This window comes from Lepus europaeus, chromosome 13, assembly GCF_033115175.1.
Source record: "Lepus europaeus isolate LE1 chromosome 13, mLepTim1.pri, whole genome shotgun sequence".
Taxonomy (NCBI): Eukaryota; Metazoa; Chordata; class Mammalia; order Lagomorpha; family Leporidae; genus Lepus; species Lepus europaeus.
This window is the reverse complement of record NC_084839.1, coordinates 21,945,365-21,963,694: the sequence shown is the minus strand read 5'-3', so window position 1 is coordinate 21,963,694 and position 18,330 is coordinate 21,945,365. Positions and strand designations below refer to the sequence as shown.

Below are 18,330 nucleotides of genomic sequence, written 5' to 3'. Positions count from 1 at the left end.
CTCGAGTCAGCTCGCGTGCCCTCTGGAGCCCTCCAGAAACGGCACCCACCGGCTGCCTGCCGTCCCTCGGCTGACCCCTTTGAAAACAAGCTCGTCGGGTTGGAAACTCTGGAAGCGTGTCCTCTTGTGTTTGCCCTGGATTCGGAGCCGCCGGCACTCAGGCAGAGGGGTCTTGGTGTGGGGGCCACTGTCGGGCCTTAGCACCCTCGAGTCCAGACAGCGCCAGGTAGAGGCGCATGGAGGCGGGTGCCTGGTGGGTCCCAGCCTCCTTTGCCCTGCAGTTGGTTTTTCTCTCTGTGGTTTCCAGTAGTGAGATCCAGACGCTTCAGAGCTGGGCCTCAGCCCCAGCTCTTTCAGAAGGCAGGGTTTGCAAGGAGAGTTTCCCTGGCCTCTCTCGCGGTGGAGGTCCGGCCTCGCTGGCTGGCCCCATCCCCTCCGCCCTGTGCCCTGTGGCCTCTGACAAGTGTCTTGGCATTCAGGCCATGGCCACACTGCTCCGGGTTCTCCATGCTGCAAAAAAGCGCATGTCAGCCCTTCACCGGGCTGGAGCCTTTCTCTACGACCACGGCTTCTGTGCGCCTCCAGCGTGTCTGTGTGTCCGTCTTGTCCTTCTCAGCTCGTGCCATCCAGGACGTGTTAAAGCATGGGGAGTGGTGCGTGGCAGAGGGAGGCCTCCTGGTGCGGGGACCCACCCTGGGCCTCTTATGCTCTGCCTAGACACTTGAAACGAGCTATCCTAGAGTTTCGCTCTCCTCATCAGCAGAGTAGAGGTTTTGACGTTTGTCTTGTGGGTTCCCTGAGGGTCGGGAGAGAAACACAGAGACTCGAGTCCTAACCTGTAGACCTCGAAGTGGCTATGGGCAGGCTGAGGCGCCTGGCGCTGGGGACCCCCGTTCTAAGGGCCAGGGCCGTGTGCTCCCTCTGGGCAGGGTCAGCACAGGGAGCCTGGATGGCTGAGGGGGTCACCCCTGGGTGTCCTAGGAGTGCAGAGCTCCACGGAGCAGCCGGAGGGCCTGGGCAGCCTGCCTGGCCATGTGCACCAGCAGAGCAGACATCTCCCCGGGGGCGAGAGGTCCAGGTTCCGTGGAAGGAGGGGCCAGAGTGGGGGAGGGGCTCTGACGTGCACCCCAGCGAGGCTCGGCAGGTGCCTGTCAGTGGAGTGACTTGTCGAACCCGGCTCGATCATTTGTTTTAATTTATATGAGAGGCAAGAGAAACAGCAGCCGGCAACAGCCAGGACTGGGCCAGGCCAAAGCCGAGAGCCGGGAACTCGATCCGTGTGTCCTGTGTGGGTGACAGGAACCCGGTTAGCTGAGCCAGCACCGCTGCCTCCCAGGGGCTGCACTAGTAGGGAGCTGGAGCCGGGAGCTGGAGCCGGGCCTTGAACCCAGGTCTTTCGATGCGGGTTGCAGATGCCTTAGCCACCAGGCCCGGGGCCTCCCTCAGCGCTGTTCTGGGAGCAGCCTGGGCTGGTTGGTTCACCTCCTGGGCCCGGGTTCCCTGAGTCGGGCTGTTTTTGCGTGTGCGGTCTCTGGAGACGCAGAGGCACCGTGCGCAGCCGGGGAGCTGGGGTCCCATTGCCTGTGACTTTAGCTTGCTGGGGATTCCTCTGTGTCCTGCCGAGTTTCCGTGTCGTGGTTATGCCAGGCTCCGGGAGTGACTAGAGAAGGCTCACTGCTTCCTGTCCCTGGATAAGTTCGGGGGTTCCTTCCCTCGGATTGCTGGAATGTTAGAACTTGTTCGCGTTGTCCCGCGGCTCCGCGGTGAGCGTGATGGGGAGGACTTGGCTTCCGCTATGGCCGCGAGGTTTTCACACTGTGTATTTGTTTTCGTGGGTGTTTTGGGGACTTTTTTTTTTTTCCCTAGAAGCCCATCCATTTAATCTAAATGTTCAAACTTTTGGAATAATAATCTTAACACTTAGTGCTTTTTATCATCTGTCAAATTTGTAGTGATGTTCCCTTCTTTCAGTACTGATCACGGTAATTTGTTCCTCCTATTTTTAAAATTATTTTTCTTTTTTAAAAATTATTTATTTATTTACTTGAACTGCAGGCGACAGAGAGAGGAAGAGACAGAGAGCCTGAGAGAGGGGGAGAAAGAGAGAGCTTCCATCTGCTGGTTCACTCCCAGCTGGGGCTGGGCCAGTCTGAAACCGGGAGCCAGGAGTGGGTGGCAGGGACCCAAGCACTCGAGCCATCATCTGGGAATTCCCAGGTGCGTTAGCAGGGAGCTGGGTTGGAAGCTGAGCAGCTGGGATTCGAACCTGCACTGCCATATGGGATATTGACATTCCAAGTGGCAGCTTAACCCACCGGGCTGCCATGCCCGCCCTGAGAACGGAAGTTTCCTGCAGTCCTAGAGGTCGTGAAGTCCAAGGCCGCTGCTGGCCTTTGGCCTGGTGGGGGCCTCCCCGGTGCATCCGGGTGGTGCTTCCTGTGGCCCCTGTCAAAGGGGCCTTAATCCCACTGCGGAGGGAGCAGTGCCTGTGGCCTGAGCCCCTCCCCAGGACGCCTCTTACAGCCGTCACACCAGCAACCCCCAGCTTTGGAGGGGACACTCTCCACAGAGGCGGAATTCCAGGCTCTGAGCCCCGCCCGGCTTCCACCACACCTGTGTGCAGGCCAGCCTCAGCCGGCCTCAGCCAGCCTCAGCCGGCCTCAGCTGTGCTATTGCTCTTCTCAGGAACCCCTGCATTTCCCTCTGGTTGCTTTTATTTTTTTTTTAATTTTTTAATTTTAATTTTTATTTTTTTGACAGGCAGAGTGGACAGTGAGAGAGAGAGAGAGACAGAAAGGTCTTCCTTTTTGCCGTTGGTTCACCCTCCAATGGCCGCTGCGGCTGGCGCACCGCGCTGATCCAAAGCCAGGAGGCAGGTGCTTATCCTGGTCTCTCCCATGGGGTGCAGGGCCCAAGGACTTGGGCCATCCTCCACTGCACTCCCAGGCCACAGCAGAGAGCTGGCCTGGAAGAGGGGCAACCGGGACAGAATCCGGCGCCCCGACCGGGACTAGAACCCGGTGTGCCGGCGCTGCAGGCGGAGGATTAGCCTAGTGAGCCGTGGCGCCGGCCTCTGGTTGCTTTTAGAGTCATCTTTATCCTCCTCCTCCTCCTCCTCCTCCCCCCCCCCCTCCCACTTTCCCTCCACTCCTCTTCCCCCCACCCCCACCCTGATTTATTTAATTATATGAAAGGGAGAAAGAGCTGTCGGTGGCTCCACGTGGTGTGGTCTGGTGGCCAATGTCGGGGAAGGGACAGCCCAGGGGGCCCCAGAGCAGGCGTGAAGGGCTGAAGGCCGGGTTCAGTCTGAGAACCGGTTTGTTTCTGGTCTGTGCCCGTTCTCAGGAAATGTCTTCAGGGGTCGTAACGGAAAGGCCGGCCCTCGCAGCTGTGGGAGACTGGGCCGGCGCCTGTCTCTGGCCCTGCGGCTGTGCGTGCTTGGCGCCTTGCCCACCGGGGCTGCCCAGGGCAAGTGGCGTCGGGCAGTCGGGCTCCCTGATCGCGGCTCTCGGTCCTCCGGGTCTCGGGCCGGTGCTGCGGCAGCCCGGGAGCCCTCGCCTGCCCGCCTGCCCGTGTTGTCGCAGCCCAGCTCCGTGCCTCCTGGCTCGCCTAAATGTCTTTACACACTGAGACCTTGGCCCCTCAAGTCCTGGGTACCGTGGTGGCTTCCCGTTGCCTGCAGGGAGCTGAGCGTTGTGTGCTGGTTGTTTCGCTTTGTATTTTATCCAACCTTGTGGTTCTTGGCCGAAGGGCTGGTTTCTGACGTAAGCTCCGCTAAAATACCGACAAGCAAAAGTTGGGCATTAGAATGTTTTACTTTTTGAGTAGTTCACAGTGTGCACGGTGTGACGTTCTGGAAGTATACAAGAGAGCACACCAGGAAAAAGAAGCCATTCCCGCCTGTCTCCCAGCCCTCGGGCTCCCTATGCATTGCCTGGCCACTGCTGTCTTTCTGCTCTGTCTTCCCAGGGAGTTCTGTTCAGTTCCAGATGTGGATGTACCCCCTCCTTCTCTCTCTCTCACACACACTCACTCTAGCCCGTTCACTGTTCTGCCCTTGACCTTCCCACCTTCTGTCTCGGCGTTCTAAGTCCACACGGCCTCGCCTCCCCTTTCTGAAGGCTGTGTTGTATTCCCTGGTGCACAAGCAGCGTCAGTCATTTCTCTCCTCTGGCTCTGTGATCAACACCCTCACGGGGCCCAGGCATTTGCACCCCACGTCTGAGTGCCCAGGTTTGAGTCCCAGCTCCACTCCTGATCCCAGCTTGCTGCTTACGCGGACCCGAGAGGCAGCTGATAACGGCCCAAGTGCACGGGTCCCTGCCACCCACGTGGGAGACCTGGATGGAGTTCCAGCCTTCTGTTGTGGCCTGGCTGAGCCCTGACCATTGCAGGCACTTGTACAATAAGTCATCAAATGAGAGGTCCTGCTCCATCAAGCGCTCGCTCTCTCTCTCTCTGTCTGTTCTGCTTTTCAAATAAATTAAAAAAATATATGTCCACACATGTGTAAGTGCATCTGAAGAATGAAAGTCTAGGAGTAGAACTGCTGGATCGAAGGACATAGGCACTTAGGAGATTATTTGTGTGTGTGCGTTGATTTTATGGTAAAATATTCATAGCCAAAACTCGCCAGTTTAACCGTGTCCAAGTGTATGATCTAGCGGCCGTCAGAGCGTTCCTGGTGGAGCCACCGCCAGCGCCGTCCGTTTCCAGGACAGTTTTGCCCTCCCCAGCCCCACGCAGCCGTCGCTGCCCATCCCCCAGCCTGCGGTAACCACTGCCGTGCTTCCCATCTCCCGGATTTGCCTGTTGGGCGCTTTGTCAGGTGCTTCGTGTCCTTTTGAGTCTGGTCCCTTAGCATCTCGTTGCCCAGGTCGGAAGCCCCTCCCCGTGTGTTTGTCCCGCCGTCTGCCGCTCTCTTTGGAGGTGTGCGTCGTTCCCAGCTCTGGCTGTGGGCGCTGCTGTGCGAACACGGGTGTCCAGTGTCCGGGTGCGCCCCTGCTTTCCGTTCTCTTGGACACGTACCCAGGAGAGGATCTGTCGTGTCCTCTGTAGCTCTGCGTTTGACTGAAGAAGCAGCCTGTTTTTCACGCCGGAGAACACTGGCGGATCATGTCTCGTAGGGCTGGAGGCAGTGTCCCCCGCTCCCGGCCCTGAACGAGGGTGCACTGGCACCGCTTCTTCTGTTTACCTAGGAAATGCTTCTTGGCTTCGGAAGCCTGGAAGCTGCTCCAAGGATTCCTGGCTGAAACCCCAGCGCCAGGGAGCAGCTCCAAGGCACAGGGCTAGCACCTCGGCTCCTTGCTGCCTTTCCCGCCTGTGGTTCGAGTCACAGCCAGGTAAAGGCGAGCTTGGAAGTTTCTTTTCTTTCTTAGCGTGGATTGTCTGATGCTTGGTAAAAATAGACAAATATAAAGAAAATCATACTGGTGGAGGCTTTCTTTTTTGAAAGCCAGCACCCTCACCAGCCTGACCCCTGATTCCCGCATGGTGCAGTGCTAACATAGCAGTTTTGGAGCAGGTGCTTAGTCTTCTGTGGGGGGGGTGAAGACATTAGGGGGCTAGCTGGAGGTGGTGTTTGCCTAATGTTGTGCCTTTAAGGAGTTAATTTTCTTGCGTGAATTTCACTTCAATAAAAAAGAAAAAACACCATGCAAACCTGGAAGCCCATCTCTTGCCTACCTCCTCTTGATACGGGGAAGTTGGCAAGGAGTTAGCTCTGTCCAGGTGGGCGGGGACTTTGGCCAGTCCTGCTCTCTAACTTTACCCCTTCACCTGTCAATCGAACATGTCCACATCCCAGGATGCACCTGTGTTTCACCCAGGGCCAGGAAGGAGGAGACACCCCATAAGCACATGGGAATGAAATCCACATGGAGATAAACGTCCCATACAGCTTTACCCATGTGAAGACCCCACCCCAGGTGCTTATTCAGTTAAGGCGCCACCCCTACCTCATGGAGGAGACTGGGGTGGGGTGGGGTGGGGCTCTGGGGCCCCTGACCATGCTTGGGACGCTTCTCAGCCATCCTCTCTCTCCCCCTCCTCACGGGCAGCGCTGTGCCCTGCTCATAACATATCGCTCCCGTGTGAATGAGCGTCTCTCTCTCTCTCTGTAATGAATCCTCTTCTCTCTCGTGCACGATACTGTGCCTCTTTTTGAAGTTTTACGGGGGAGGGAGCAGGAGAATAAGAACCTGGAATAAAGATCAAGGTTCCTAGGCCCATGCCACCATGATTCTTTTTAATTCTTTTTATTATTTTTTAAAGATTTATTTATTTATTTAAAAGTCAGAGTTAGAGAGGGAACGACAGAATCTTCCATCCACTGGTTCATTCTCCAAATGGCCACAACGACTGGGGCCGGGCCAGGTGAAACCAGAGCCAGGAGCTCCCTCCAGGTCTCCCACGTGGGTGCAGGGGCCCAAGGACTCGGACCATCCTCCGGTGCCTTCCCAGGCACATCAGCAGGCGTCAGATTGGAAATGGAGCAGCCGGGACATGAGCCAGCATGCATGTGGGATGCCAGCATCACAGACGGCAGCTTTACCAGCTACACCACATGGCTGCCCCCACGTTGTCTGAGTTTTTTAGATTCAGCAAAGTTGATAGATACATTTCTGAGAATATAATGACATTCCCTTCCTCTCCCTTTCCCCCTTCACTCTCACTTTGATTCTTATGGGAAGTAAATGTATTATTTATCACTGAGCCAGGCCATAACAGACACTCAGACTATTATCATGTTACAGTTAGTGGACAAAACTTTGAAGATATAAATATAGAAGAGAGCACCCAAACCTCCCATAATCTGGGATTTTCTTTTTAAAATACATTTTTAAAATAAATGTAGGGTTTCTTTTAAAAATGTATTTATTGATTTGAAAGACAGAGTTACAGAGAGAGAGAGAGAGAGAGATCAGTCTTCCATCTGCTGGTTCACTCCCCAAATGGCAGCAAGAGCTGGGGCTGGGCCAGGCTGAAGCCAGGAGCCTGGAGCTCCTTCTGGATCTCCCATGCGGATGCGGGGGCCCAAGCACTCGGGCCATCCTCCGCTGCTTTCTCAGGCACGTTAGCAGGGAGCTGGACCAGAGGTTCAGCAGCCAGAACTCTAGCCGGCGCCCGTGTGGTGCCCATTACAGGTGGCAGCTTAACGCACTGTGCCACAACACCAGCCCCAAATGCGGTGTTATAAGTTGGCTACTTGGCTAGAAAAGGCTTTCAGATTTGCTTAATTTTGTCGTCTTTTTTTCTTGAGGTGAAGTTCGTGTAACATGGAGTTAACCATTTAAAAGCCTACAGTTTGGTACATGTACAGTGCCTACAACTGTCACCTCTGGGTAGTTCCAAATCACGGGCATCCTCCCTGGCCATGCTGGAGTTTTAGAACCACACAGAGAAGCACCTGCTGAGCGGGGGCGCCCCGAGCCTTCCTGGCGAGGACAGACAGCCTAGCGCCTGGCACCCGCACGCTGCCCTGTGCCTCTCCCCTCCCTGCGACCCACCCTGGATCTGTGATCGGCCCCAGAGGCCATCTCGGACCTGGGATTTGCAGCCAGTGCCCGGCTTTCTCACTTCTCCCCGTGGGACCTTGGCCCTTGTCTGCCCCGGTCTCCACTTGCATCCTCTGGCATGAGATGCTGGGGAAGTCAGGGCAAGGAAGGGGGCAGCCGGGAGTCCAGAACCCACGAAGCCCCTTGGTGCGGCCCCGCCCTGGGGAGACGCAGCGGGGCGCTGCCCGGGGCCCCGTGGCCTGGGCTGACGTGGCGAGGGGCCTGGGCACTACTCCAGGAGCACCCGTGATGCATCTTCGCAGCCCAGCCAGGGCGAGTGGCAGAGGTCGCTTTCCTGTTGTGCAAGGCCCTGGTGAGGGTGAAAATGAGAGAACGCAAGGGGAACACTTTGGGCAAGGGCTGCTGGGAGGCCTCAGAGGAGGGGCCCCAAAGCCGTGTGGGCGTGGCTCTGAAGCTGTGTGGGCGTGGCTGCCGTGTAAGGCGCCCTTAGTGGTCAGAGCTGCCCTCCGTGTGCCCACACACGCGTGCTTGATGCCTGTAGAAATTTGAGATGTTGCACCCCTGCTGAAGGACCTCTCTACAGAGCGCGTGCGCAGCGTCGGTGTCTCTGTCTCAGCTCTTATGCTGTCAGCGGGTTTGTCTTGTTCCCTGAACTGCCTGGGAGTGTGCGGTAGAAGTTAGAGCCTGCCCAGGGCTGTGTGGCCTCCTTCTGGTCAGTGCCCTCTCTGGGCCTCCTCTTCTGCCGTACCCATGATGAGATGGAGGCCAGGCCCCCACCCAGGCCTCTGCCTCTCTTCTCAGCACAGCTGCCCTGGGCGATTGGCCTGCTGCCAATCACAGCCACAGCCATGGTCCCCTGTGGAGGAGCAGAGCAGGCCCAGGGTGGCAGGGTGGGTGTGTCAGCTTGATGGATGATGTTGGGGGGAGGGGGTGCTGGGCACTGAAAGGGTGCTGGGTTTCAGCAGCTTTGTTGCTTTTCTTTTTCTTTTTTAAAAACTTTATTTATTTGAAAGAGTTACAAAGACGCAGAGGCAGAGAGAGAGAAGGGTCTTCTATCCGCTGGTTCACTCCCCAAATGGTCACAATGACCAGAGTTGAGCCGATCTGAAACCAGGAGCCAGAAGCTTCTTCCAGGTCTCCCATGTAGGTGCAGGGGCCCAAGGACTTGGGCCATCTTCCACTGCTTTCCCAGGCCATAGCAAAGAGCTAGATCGGAAGTGGAGCAGCCGGGACTAGAACCGGCGCCCATATGGGATGCCAGCACTGCAGGCTGTGGCTCTACCCACTATACCATGGTGCCGGCTCCTCTTTTCTTTTTTAATGATTTATTCCAAAGGCAGAGTTACAGAGAGAAAGACACAGATCTTCCAAACACTTGTTCACTCCCCAAATGGCCACAGTAGCCAGAGCTGGGCCAGGCCAAAGTCAGGATCCTGGAACTCCATCCGGGTCTCCCATGTGGGTGCAGGGGCCCAAACACTTGGGCCGTCTTCTGCTGCTTTCCCAGGCGCATTAGCAGGGGAGCTGAATTGGAGTAGAGCGGCTCGGACTCCGCCGGTGCCCATATGGGATGCTGGCACTGCAGGCGGCGACTTAACCCACTGCGGCCCAGCGCCAGCCCCACTGTTGCTGCTTTCACCTGCCTCCAGCTCCTCTGTGGGGAGGGGAGTGGGCCTGGCCCCCTCCAAGGCCTCATGGGTTGGGTGCTCCGAGTGCGACCCTGGAGCATCTCTGACCTTGTCGGTGGTCTGTGGCAGTACCTGGAGCTGGGCTATCTGGCAGACTTCCAGCTCCTGGGCTCCGTGGGCGTGCTGGGGTAGAGCCACAGGCCCAGGGGAAAGAACCAGAGTTGTTTGTCACTGTTCCCTTGTGACCATGCTGCAGGGTTTAGCTGGGGACCTCAGAGGTTGCTAGGCACCCAGCTGCCACCTGGCAACAGGAGTCATCCAGAAAAACGCACCTAAAACACACCTGTTGCCAGGTCCCCGCTCTAGAGTTGGGAGCCTTTCCCTGGCTGGCGCTGTGGCGCAGTATGTTAATCCTCCACCTGCAGCGCTAGGATCCCATATGGGTGCCGGTTCTAGTCCCGGCTGCTCCTCTTCCCATCCAGCTCTCTGCTGCTGTGGCCTGGGAAAGCAGTGGAAGATGGCCCTGGCTCTTGGTCCCCTGCAACTGCTTGGGAGACCCGGGAGAAGCTCCTGGCCCCTGGCTTTGGATTGGCTCAGTGCCAGCCGTTACAGCCATCTAGGGAGTAAACCAGCGGATGGAAGACCTCTCTCTCTGTCTTTTCCTCTCATGAAAGAAAGAGAGAGAGAGAGAGAGAGAGAGAGAGAGAGAGAAGAAGAAGAAGAAGAAGAAGAAGAAGAGAAGAGAAGAGAAGAGAAGAGAAGAGAGAGAAAGAGAAGAGAGAAAAGAAAGCAAGCCTTTCTCCATCACAGGCCCAGACTCAGTGCCCAGGGAGGGGGTGTGGCTGAGGCAGGTGCGGGCCCCTCCCTTCCTTCAGATCCCACCTGTGGCCCCCTTCGGGGAGGCAGGGGCTGCCCTTGGGCTCTGCTTGTTGGAGGGGAGGAAGCTGCAGCCAGGGAGAGCCTGGGGCTGACCACAGCGGGTCACAGACTGGCGAGCTTTTCTCTGTCCTCATGCACCCTGGAGACTGTGGCTTAGGGGGCCACTGGGGGCTCTCTTCCTCTGTTGGGGTGCACAGACACATAGCTGCCTCCCGCACCTCTCTTCCTGCTGGATCGCAGCGCCCAAGGTCCCCTGTGACAAGGGATGGCCTTTCTTCATGCCATGCCCTTTCTCGGAGTGGGTGACCTTGTGCCCTGGAGCAGGTCTCAGGGGAGGGATGTGCAGATGCCGCATGAGTCAGACCTCCCCTGGGAGGCAGGGCTGGGGCTCAACTCGATGCTGACTGAGAAGCTGTTCCTGCAGCTCGCTTCCTGGTCTCTCCCCTCAGACCTTGGCCAACCCTGCTTCCATCATGAGGACAAGACATGGAGAAATCGTAGCCTGGGCCCGTGCTCAGGGGAGGTCACGTGAAGAGAGGGAGTTGGGACAGAGAGGCCGGTTGCTTCTTGGCCTGGGATTGGGCTTCCCTTGTCAACTCCAATGTGCCCACTGTTTTCAGACCCCGGTGAGGTGGGGAGCCACTAAACACAGGGAGAGTAGACGAGGCTGGGATGGAGAGGGGTTGAGGAGGTGAGTCTGAGTGAGAGAGGGGTGAGGCTGGGTTGGAAAGGGTTTGAGGAGGTGAGGCTGGGATGGAGAGGGGTTGAGGAGGTGAGGCTGGGATGGAGAGGGGAGGGGTGAGGCTGGGATGGAGAAGGGTTGAGGAGATGAGGCTGGAATAGAAAGGGGTTGAGGAGGTGAGGTTGGTGTGGAGGGGGCAGGGAGTGAGGTTGGATAGAGAGGGGTTGAGGAGGTATGGCTGGGATGGAGAGGGGAGGGGTGAGGCTGGGATGGAGAGGGGAGGGGTGAGGCTGGGATGGAGAGGAATTGAGGAGGTGAGGCTGGGATGGAGAGGAGTTGAGGAGGTGAGGCTGGGATGGAGAAAGGAGGGGTGAGGCTGGCATGGAGAGGAGTTGAGGAGGTGTGGCTGATGGAGAGGGGTTGAGGAGGTGAGGCTGGGATGGAGAGGGGTTCAGGAGGTGAGTCTGGGATGGAGAGGGGTAGCTCTGTGTTTCTACTCCTGCTCACGGTGGTTGCCCATTGTAGTGTCACCAGCACCCAGCACAGGTGTGTCAAAGCCGTGTCACACCTGCCAGGGGCCACAGAGACACGCCCCCACCCCACCCCAGCTCAGCCTGAAAACACTCTCAGATGGGCCGCAGATGTGTGGTTTTTATTTGAGCCGGGGAGGCCTCTCGGGCACAGGGAAGCCAGGAGGTGGGGTCCCGTGATGTGAAGCAGTGGTTAGTGCTCTCTTGGTTCTGCCCCCTACCTCTCTGGTTTCACAGAACGTTCGGTACACTGACATCCGGGGATTAGCATGACAGCCCCATGCTTTAGATATGTAGGTGAGCAGCTCCCCGTGTGCGGGGTCCCGGAGCCATGATGGGCTCCTGGTGGGAGTGGGAGGGCAGCGCTGCTGGTGACCCCTGCACTGGCTGGGTGGCTTCCTGCAGGGCCCCGGCCGCTCTGGCAGCTCGTGTACCCTGGCTGTGTCCTCGGCAGCGTTTTTCTCTCCAAACTCTTGTAGAGGCTGCTGCCTGTGGCCAGTGTTGTGGTGCATCTCATGTTTATCTGGTTGTCAGAATGAGGTTCACTAAATGATAGGGGTCGTTTATTGGACACTTACTTTTTAAAAGATTTATTTAATTATTTGAAAAGCAGAGTTACAGAGGTGGGCAGAGAGAGAGAGAGAGAGAGAGAGAGAGATTGAGAGAGACTGAGAGAGACTGAGAGAGATTGAGATTGATTTTCATCTGCTGGTTCACTCCCCAAATGGCCGCAATGGCCAGAGCTGGGCTGATCCAGAGCCAGGAGCCTCTTCTGGGTCTCCCACTTGGATGCAGGAGCCCAAGCACTTGGGCCATCTTCCATTGCTTTCCCAGGCCATAGCAGAGAGCTGGATCAGAAATGGAGCAGCCGGGACTCAAACCAGCACCCATATGGGATGACAGCACTGCGGGTGGTAGCTTTACCCGCCACGCCACAGTGACAACCTAAAAAACCCTAGATTTTTGACTGTCCTGAGAAGTGGAGAGATTTGTCATTGCAAGACTCAAGAGTAAGGTTTGTATGCACATCCCAGCCTGGCCACTCCCCACGTAACTTTGAAATAATGACTATGCCCTCTGAGTCCATTTCTCTGTGACATGAGACCAGTGTAGGATTGAGAGATCTAAAGGAGAACATCCAAACCACTCAGGCTCCCTGCTAGGCACCGGGGCTACAGCTGTGAGTGCGGTGACAAAAGCAGACGAGTAAGTGCCATGTCAGGAGCGAGAGAGCAGCGCCGGGCCAGGGAAGGGGCTTAGGCAGGGCATGGGGAAGGCGTCCGGGGAGGTTTTCTCCTGGGGTCAGCCTAAGCGGGGCTGAAGGCAGCGAGAGCATGAGCACGCATTGTTCTGGAAGGGGGCAGTTGGAGTAGAGGCCCTGAGTATTCCCGGGGCGTCCAGGAGGCCAGGGCAGACGGTGCCGAGCGAGGTGAGGCCGAGACCCTGCACCTGGGCTGTTCCCGGAACGGGAGGGCAGCCCCGGAAGCTCTCGGGTTGTAAATGGATCAGCATGGCAGGGCGGCCAGTAGGCAGCTGTGCGGCGTCTGAGCGCGAGGCTTGGCTCAGGCCACACGGGAGGCAGTGGCGGGGAAGAGGGGCGGGACAAGGTGGTTCAGGTCTTGAAAGCAGCGCCGACAGGATTTACCCTCGGATGGCCTGGGAGGTGGGGGACTCACCGGGTTGTAGCCTGGAAGCCGCCGAGAGGCCAGAGTTGCCTCTACAGATGGGCAGCGGGACAGGTGCTGGGGCTGGGGCAGGCCTTGCTAATAAGCTTGAGGCGCCCTGTGGACATCTGGGTGGGGCGTTGGCTGGGACGCCGTCAGTCGCTTTCTGCATACAGAGCTCGTTCCGTGCGTCACTCACAGTGCTGGCAGGTTTGAGGGCTCTGGGCTGCGTGTGCAGCCTTCTGCGTGGGCCCCGCTGGGACGAGGCTATGGGACGGTACCTCGGAGCGTGCTGGCGACCAGGCAGCACCCACTGAGTCTTGGATACACTGCCATTGCTTCTACCCAAGGACAGATAGGAAGGCAGGTGAGTCCTAGACCTGCCCACCTCCTGCTCTGCCTCAGAGCCACCTGGGGGCTTGGCAGAGCTGGCCAAGGATACAGGACCCAGTAGAAATCGGCAGTGACTGTCTCACCACATCAGCCAGGTCCCGCTGTGTTCAGGATGCGACAGGTTGTACTCAAACTGGCAAAAGCAGCGTGCGACAGAAGACCCCAGGAGATCTGGCTGGGGCCGCGCTTGGATGTCACCACTGTACATCACAGCAAGAGGAAGCGAGCGAGGGCAAACCAAAGCACCTGGCACAGAACGAACGTGCGAGAAGGAACGGCCAAGGCAGGGTAGAGGATGGAGGGCAGCCCCAGGCAGCCCCAGGCGTGTTTGTCATCGGAGTTAGCAAACACGGTGGACGTGGGGTGGGGGGCAGCTTTTCCAGACGAGGGAAGGGTTCTGGCGAATGTTTGGTGGTGGACAGAAGGGTCTTGATGGGAGTGAGGGGCAGAGGTGGGGTCGAGTTAGCCTGTGCACACATGCGCTTTGGGGGGCGTGTGTGTAGGTGGCGGGTGATGGAGAATGGTACTGGAGGAAGGTTCTTGGCTCCTTGTGTGGGAGGGGCTGGAGTCAGGAGACCACTCAGAAGCCAGCTTGGGCTGCACTGGGCCGGGCTGGCATGGAGGGAGTGAAGGAAGGTGAGGCGTTCGGTTAGACCACTGGCCAGATTCACCACTTCGGTGGGAGGCAGCAAAGGGAGGCATCGCACCCGTGGGAACCCTGGCAGAGGGGAGATTTTTATCAGCGTGGGCCCTCACGCCCATGGCAGTGCTGAGCTGCTGCTTCTGGGGCAAGGTCAGAGCAGGGAGCCTGTGCGTCCCTGGCAGACATTGCAAACACTCCTGCACCACAGCTGTGACAACAGCCCAGTGCGCGAGGCAGCTCCTCTCTGCCCCTCCTCAGAGCTGGCGTGTAGCTGTCCTTAGCCGGAGTAGCGTGGTCCAACACAGTAGCCCCAGGCCGTGGGTAGCTGTTTAATGAAACTTGGAAAGTTGAAGTTCCTTGGTTGTACTAGACACATTTCGTGCACTCCAAAGCTGCGCGTGGCTACCATGCTGGACAGCACAGGAACAGAATCCCTCTGTGGTTGTGGGAAGCTCTGTTCTGGAGGCTAGGGCTGGCCCCTGGGGCCACGGCTCCTGCCTGACAGCTCATTAACCCTGCAGCCCTCTAAGGAGCTCGTGCTCTGGGCCCTCGGTGAGGGCTCCAGGTACCACACACGCGGCCGTCTCCTGATGCCGCAGTCCCCCAGCGTGCACAGTGGCCCCCCAGACGTCCCCCGTGCTCAGTGTCCCGCCCCCTCCCCTGGCAGGGGCAGTGCTCTGGGCTGGCCTGGGTCTGAGAACTCCACATTGGTCCCAGAGGACACAGCCTGGAGGTGGCCGGGGCCCTTTCCTGATAACTCCAGGGACGTGGGCTGGTGCCGGTTCTCATGCTGCAGGGGCATTGGCAAGGTCGCTAAATTTTTAGCTATGGGGCTCCTCCTCCGCTCTAGATTCCCACAGCCTTTGGCCAAAGACAGCAAAACACTGCTGCCCTGGGAGAGCACCCGCCGTCCACAAGCTCTTCGCTCTCAACAGTCAGCTCCGCCCAGCACTTAGGGAGTGGCATGGATGACCAGTAGCCGTCCTGTGAGTGACAGGTGGCAACCGTGTCTTCCAGATGGGGCAGTAGCACCTGTGGCTCTGGGCCTTTGTCCTCCCCTCCAGGAGGGGGGGCTGTGGCGCTCTGGCCCCAGGGCTAGCAGGCCTGGTCCTCCTGCTCTCCACTCCCCACCTCCTGAAAGGCCAGGACGGACACCCTGATGGGGTCCAGTGGCGTTTCGGCTTCCAGATAGCCCAGGAGCCCCCCAGATCTGGACCAAGTGGGACCAGAACAGCTGTGGGTCTGCTCACAGCCTGTGCCCAGCTCGCAGTGACATTGCTACATCTGTGTGTGTGTGAACACACAGAACATAGGTAGCGTATGCAGGCACGGCCGCACCCTGTGGACATGCGGACGTCACACATGTGCCTCACACGGACACTGAGCCCGCGCCCGCTTGGGTCCACTGTGTGCACGTGCACACACGGCCCAGGCTCCCTGCGCAGTGTCGGTCTCTCTCCCTCTCCTTCCCTCTTGCGGGGGTGTTGTAGAACACAGCTCTCCGCAGCCGAGCTCATTCATACAAATCCCTCCTGGCCACCTTGCTGTAATTAACTCCTGAACGCTTCGTCAGCGCACCAGCTGTAAGAGCCGAGCCCTCGGGAGCGGTGCTGGCCTCCTTCCGTCTCCTCCTGAGCCAGCCTGAGGCAAGGCCTGGCATGAGTCACTGCGGAGACGCCGACTGCCCTGGCCAGGGGCTCACTGCCCACCTGGAAGCCCAGCAGCTCTGTGTTCCCAGCCGAGGAGACCCTGGCCCGGGGTGGCGGGAGGCCGAGGATCCAGGCCCAGGCCCCTGTGACCAGGGCTCCACTGCCGGGGCCAGCCTCTGTGCTTCTCCCCGGGAGCTGGGCGGTTTTGTACTCTTGCCAGAAAGCTTCCTAGGGACCTTCAGGGCTTGTTCTCTTTCCCAGAGAAAGGTCGGAACCCTGATTTTTGTTACCACCCTGTGTTTTCAGGAGACTCATCCCGGCTCTGCAGGGCTGGGGAGAGATGGTGAGGCAGTCTGCCCGTCTCCCTCCCTCTCTGCAGGCCCCATCTCGTGCCCTGGCCTCAGCGCCCAGGGCGTGGCCGGAGCTTCCCAGGCGGCGCCTGCCAGGCCCACCCGGTGGCCAGGAATAGGAGCTCACCACCTTCAGCACTGCACATGCTTTAAAAATTCCTGCCTCTTGGCACGGTTCTCCAAAGTTCAGGAGTGAGCACCTACAGGCCAGGACCCCAGGGTACTGCGGGCTGCAGAGGCACTGGGGACTGGTCCCTGTACACACGGGCCTGGGGCTGATCACGTTCACCTGACAACGAGGATCCTTGCGGATGTATTCAGGAATGTGAGAATTACCATACCTCAGTCCTGACAACGAACATCCTTGACTTCGAGTTTTCCGAAGATGGAGTGCCGGTTTCAGTTCAGTTCTGAAAACCGCATTATAAAACCCTTATAAAAACAGAGGCTTAAGTGAGCAGACACAAGTAAGTAAAGAAGGCCTAGGGTCTGTGGTTCTCCCTCCCCTCCTCTTCCTCCTCCTCCTCCAGGACAGAGGGTTTGCTGAGTGAGAATCAGGTGCCGTTCCTGCCAGGGTTTGTTCATTCGTTCATTCATTCATTTATGGGGTCGTTGCCGTGGCATAGCAGGTAAAGCCACCTGTGGTGCCAGCATACCACATGGGCAACGGTTCAAGTCCCGGCTGCTCCACTTCTGATCCAGCTCTCAGCTATGGCCTGGGAAAGCAGTGGAGGATGGCCCAAGCCCTTGGGCCCCTGCACCCATGTGGGAAACCTGGAGGAAGCTCCTGGCTCCTGGCTTTGGATCGGCAGAACTCTGGCCATTGCGGCCATCTGGGAAGTGAACCAGCAATGGAAGACCTTTTTTTTTTTTTAATTTTTTTTTTTTTTTTGACAGGCAGAGTGGACAGTGAGAGAGAGAGACAGAGAGAAAGGTCTTCCTTTTGCCGTTGGTTCACCCTCCAATGGCCGCCGCGGTAGCGCGCTGCGGCCGGCGCACCGCGCTGTTCCAATGGCAGGAGCCAGGTGCTTATCCTGGTCTCCCATGGGGTGCAGAGCCCAAACACTTGGGCCATCCTCCACTGCACTCCCTGGCCACAGCAGAGAGCTGGCCTGGAAGAGGGGCAACCGGGACAGGATCGGTGCCCCGACCGGGACTAGAACCCGGTGTGCCGGCGCCGCAAGGCGGAGGATTAGCCTGTTGAGCCACGGCGCCGGCCGGAAGACCTTTTTTTCTCTCTCTCTCTACCTCTCTATAACTCTGCCTTTCAAATAAATCTTAAAAAATTATTTTTTGATTTGAAAGGCAGTTACAGAGAGGCAGAGAGAGGTCTTCATCTGCTGGTTCATTCCCCAGCCAGGGCTTGAACCTGCGCCCATGTGGGATGCTCACACTGCAGGCAGCGGCTTCACCCACTAAGCCACAGCGCTGGCTCAGGCTCCCAGGGTTTCACTACTCAGTGCTGTCAGACTGGGTGGCCCCTCCAATGCTGGACAGAGGAGCTGCCCCTAGGGTGCCTTCCCTCCCCACAGTGGGGAGGCCGTGAGGTTTTATCGCTCAGTGTTATCAGACCGGATAACCCATTTGGTGCTGTGGAGAGGAGTCTCCAGAGAGCTTCCTTGTGGGGATGTGAGAGGGAGGTTGAGACCACCTGTAAGTTATCCAGGTGTGGGCTGCCTCCGCGCCTCTGCAGATGCTTTGTTTTCCGTGGGCCCCTCTCTCCAGCATCCTGGTCCCACCTGGCTGGGGGCAGTGGTCTGGGTGATAGAATCTTCCAGAAAAAAATGTCGCTCCTGTGTGCAAACCTGCCTCTGACCCACACACAAGCCTCTTCCCCTCAGTTTCCTCCAGACCCTGCTCCTCAGGTGGCGTCCCGCCAACTTCTGATGGACAGTGAGGCCGATCCTGTGCCAGCCCGGCCCCGCGCGGGCACTGAGGCGTGAAGTCCCGAAGGCGCTGCGGGGGAGGCCGGTGGGCGGGGCCTGGAGCGCAGGTGCTGCCCTGGGCTCCTGAGGTGTGGCTGGGTCTGGGGCGGCGAGCCCACTGCCGCCTCAGTGGCGAGGAGCAGGGTGCGGGTGACCTGGTCAGGGCCCTCAAGCTGCTGCCCCCGCCTGCCCTCTGTGGCCAACACTGACGTGGGGGGTGGGTGTTGCGCTTGCATCGGAAGTCCAGGGTGGATGGAGCGTTGCAGCCGAGGACGGGGGAGCTGGCTGTCAGCCACGGGTGTCTGCATGGCCCGGGAGCTGCTGTTTGCCGGGGCTCCCCAGGCACCGCGCCTCCCCTTGCCCGCCCCGGGCCGGGGGCTCCTTGCTTTCTCCCCGCCACAGGTCTGCTTTCTCAGGCCATTGGAGGACACAGAAGTGCAGAGCCGACCCCAGGCTGGCCTTGCAGGGCC

The 18,330-nt window shown here is 58.4% G+C and overlaps 1 protein-coding gene across 4 annotated transcripts in view; it reads left to right on the top strand.

Moving 5' to 3' along the window:
* Positions 1 to 18,330, top strand: part of ADCY3 (adenylate cyclase 3) — an 80,421-nt gene that overhangs the window by 42,306 nt on the left and 19,785 nt on the right. The gene's annotated exons all lie outside the window — the stretch shown is intronic.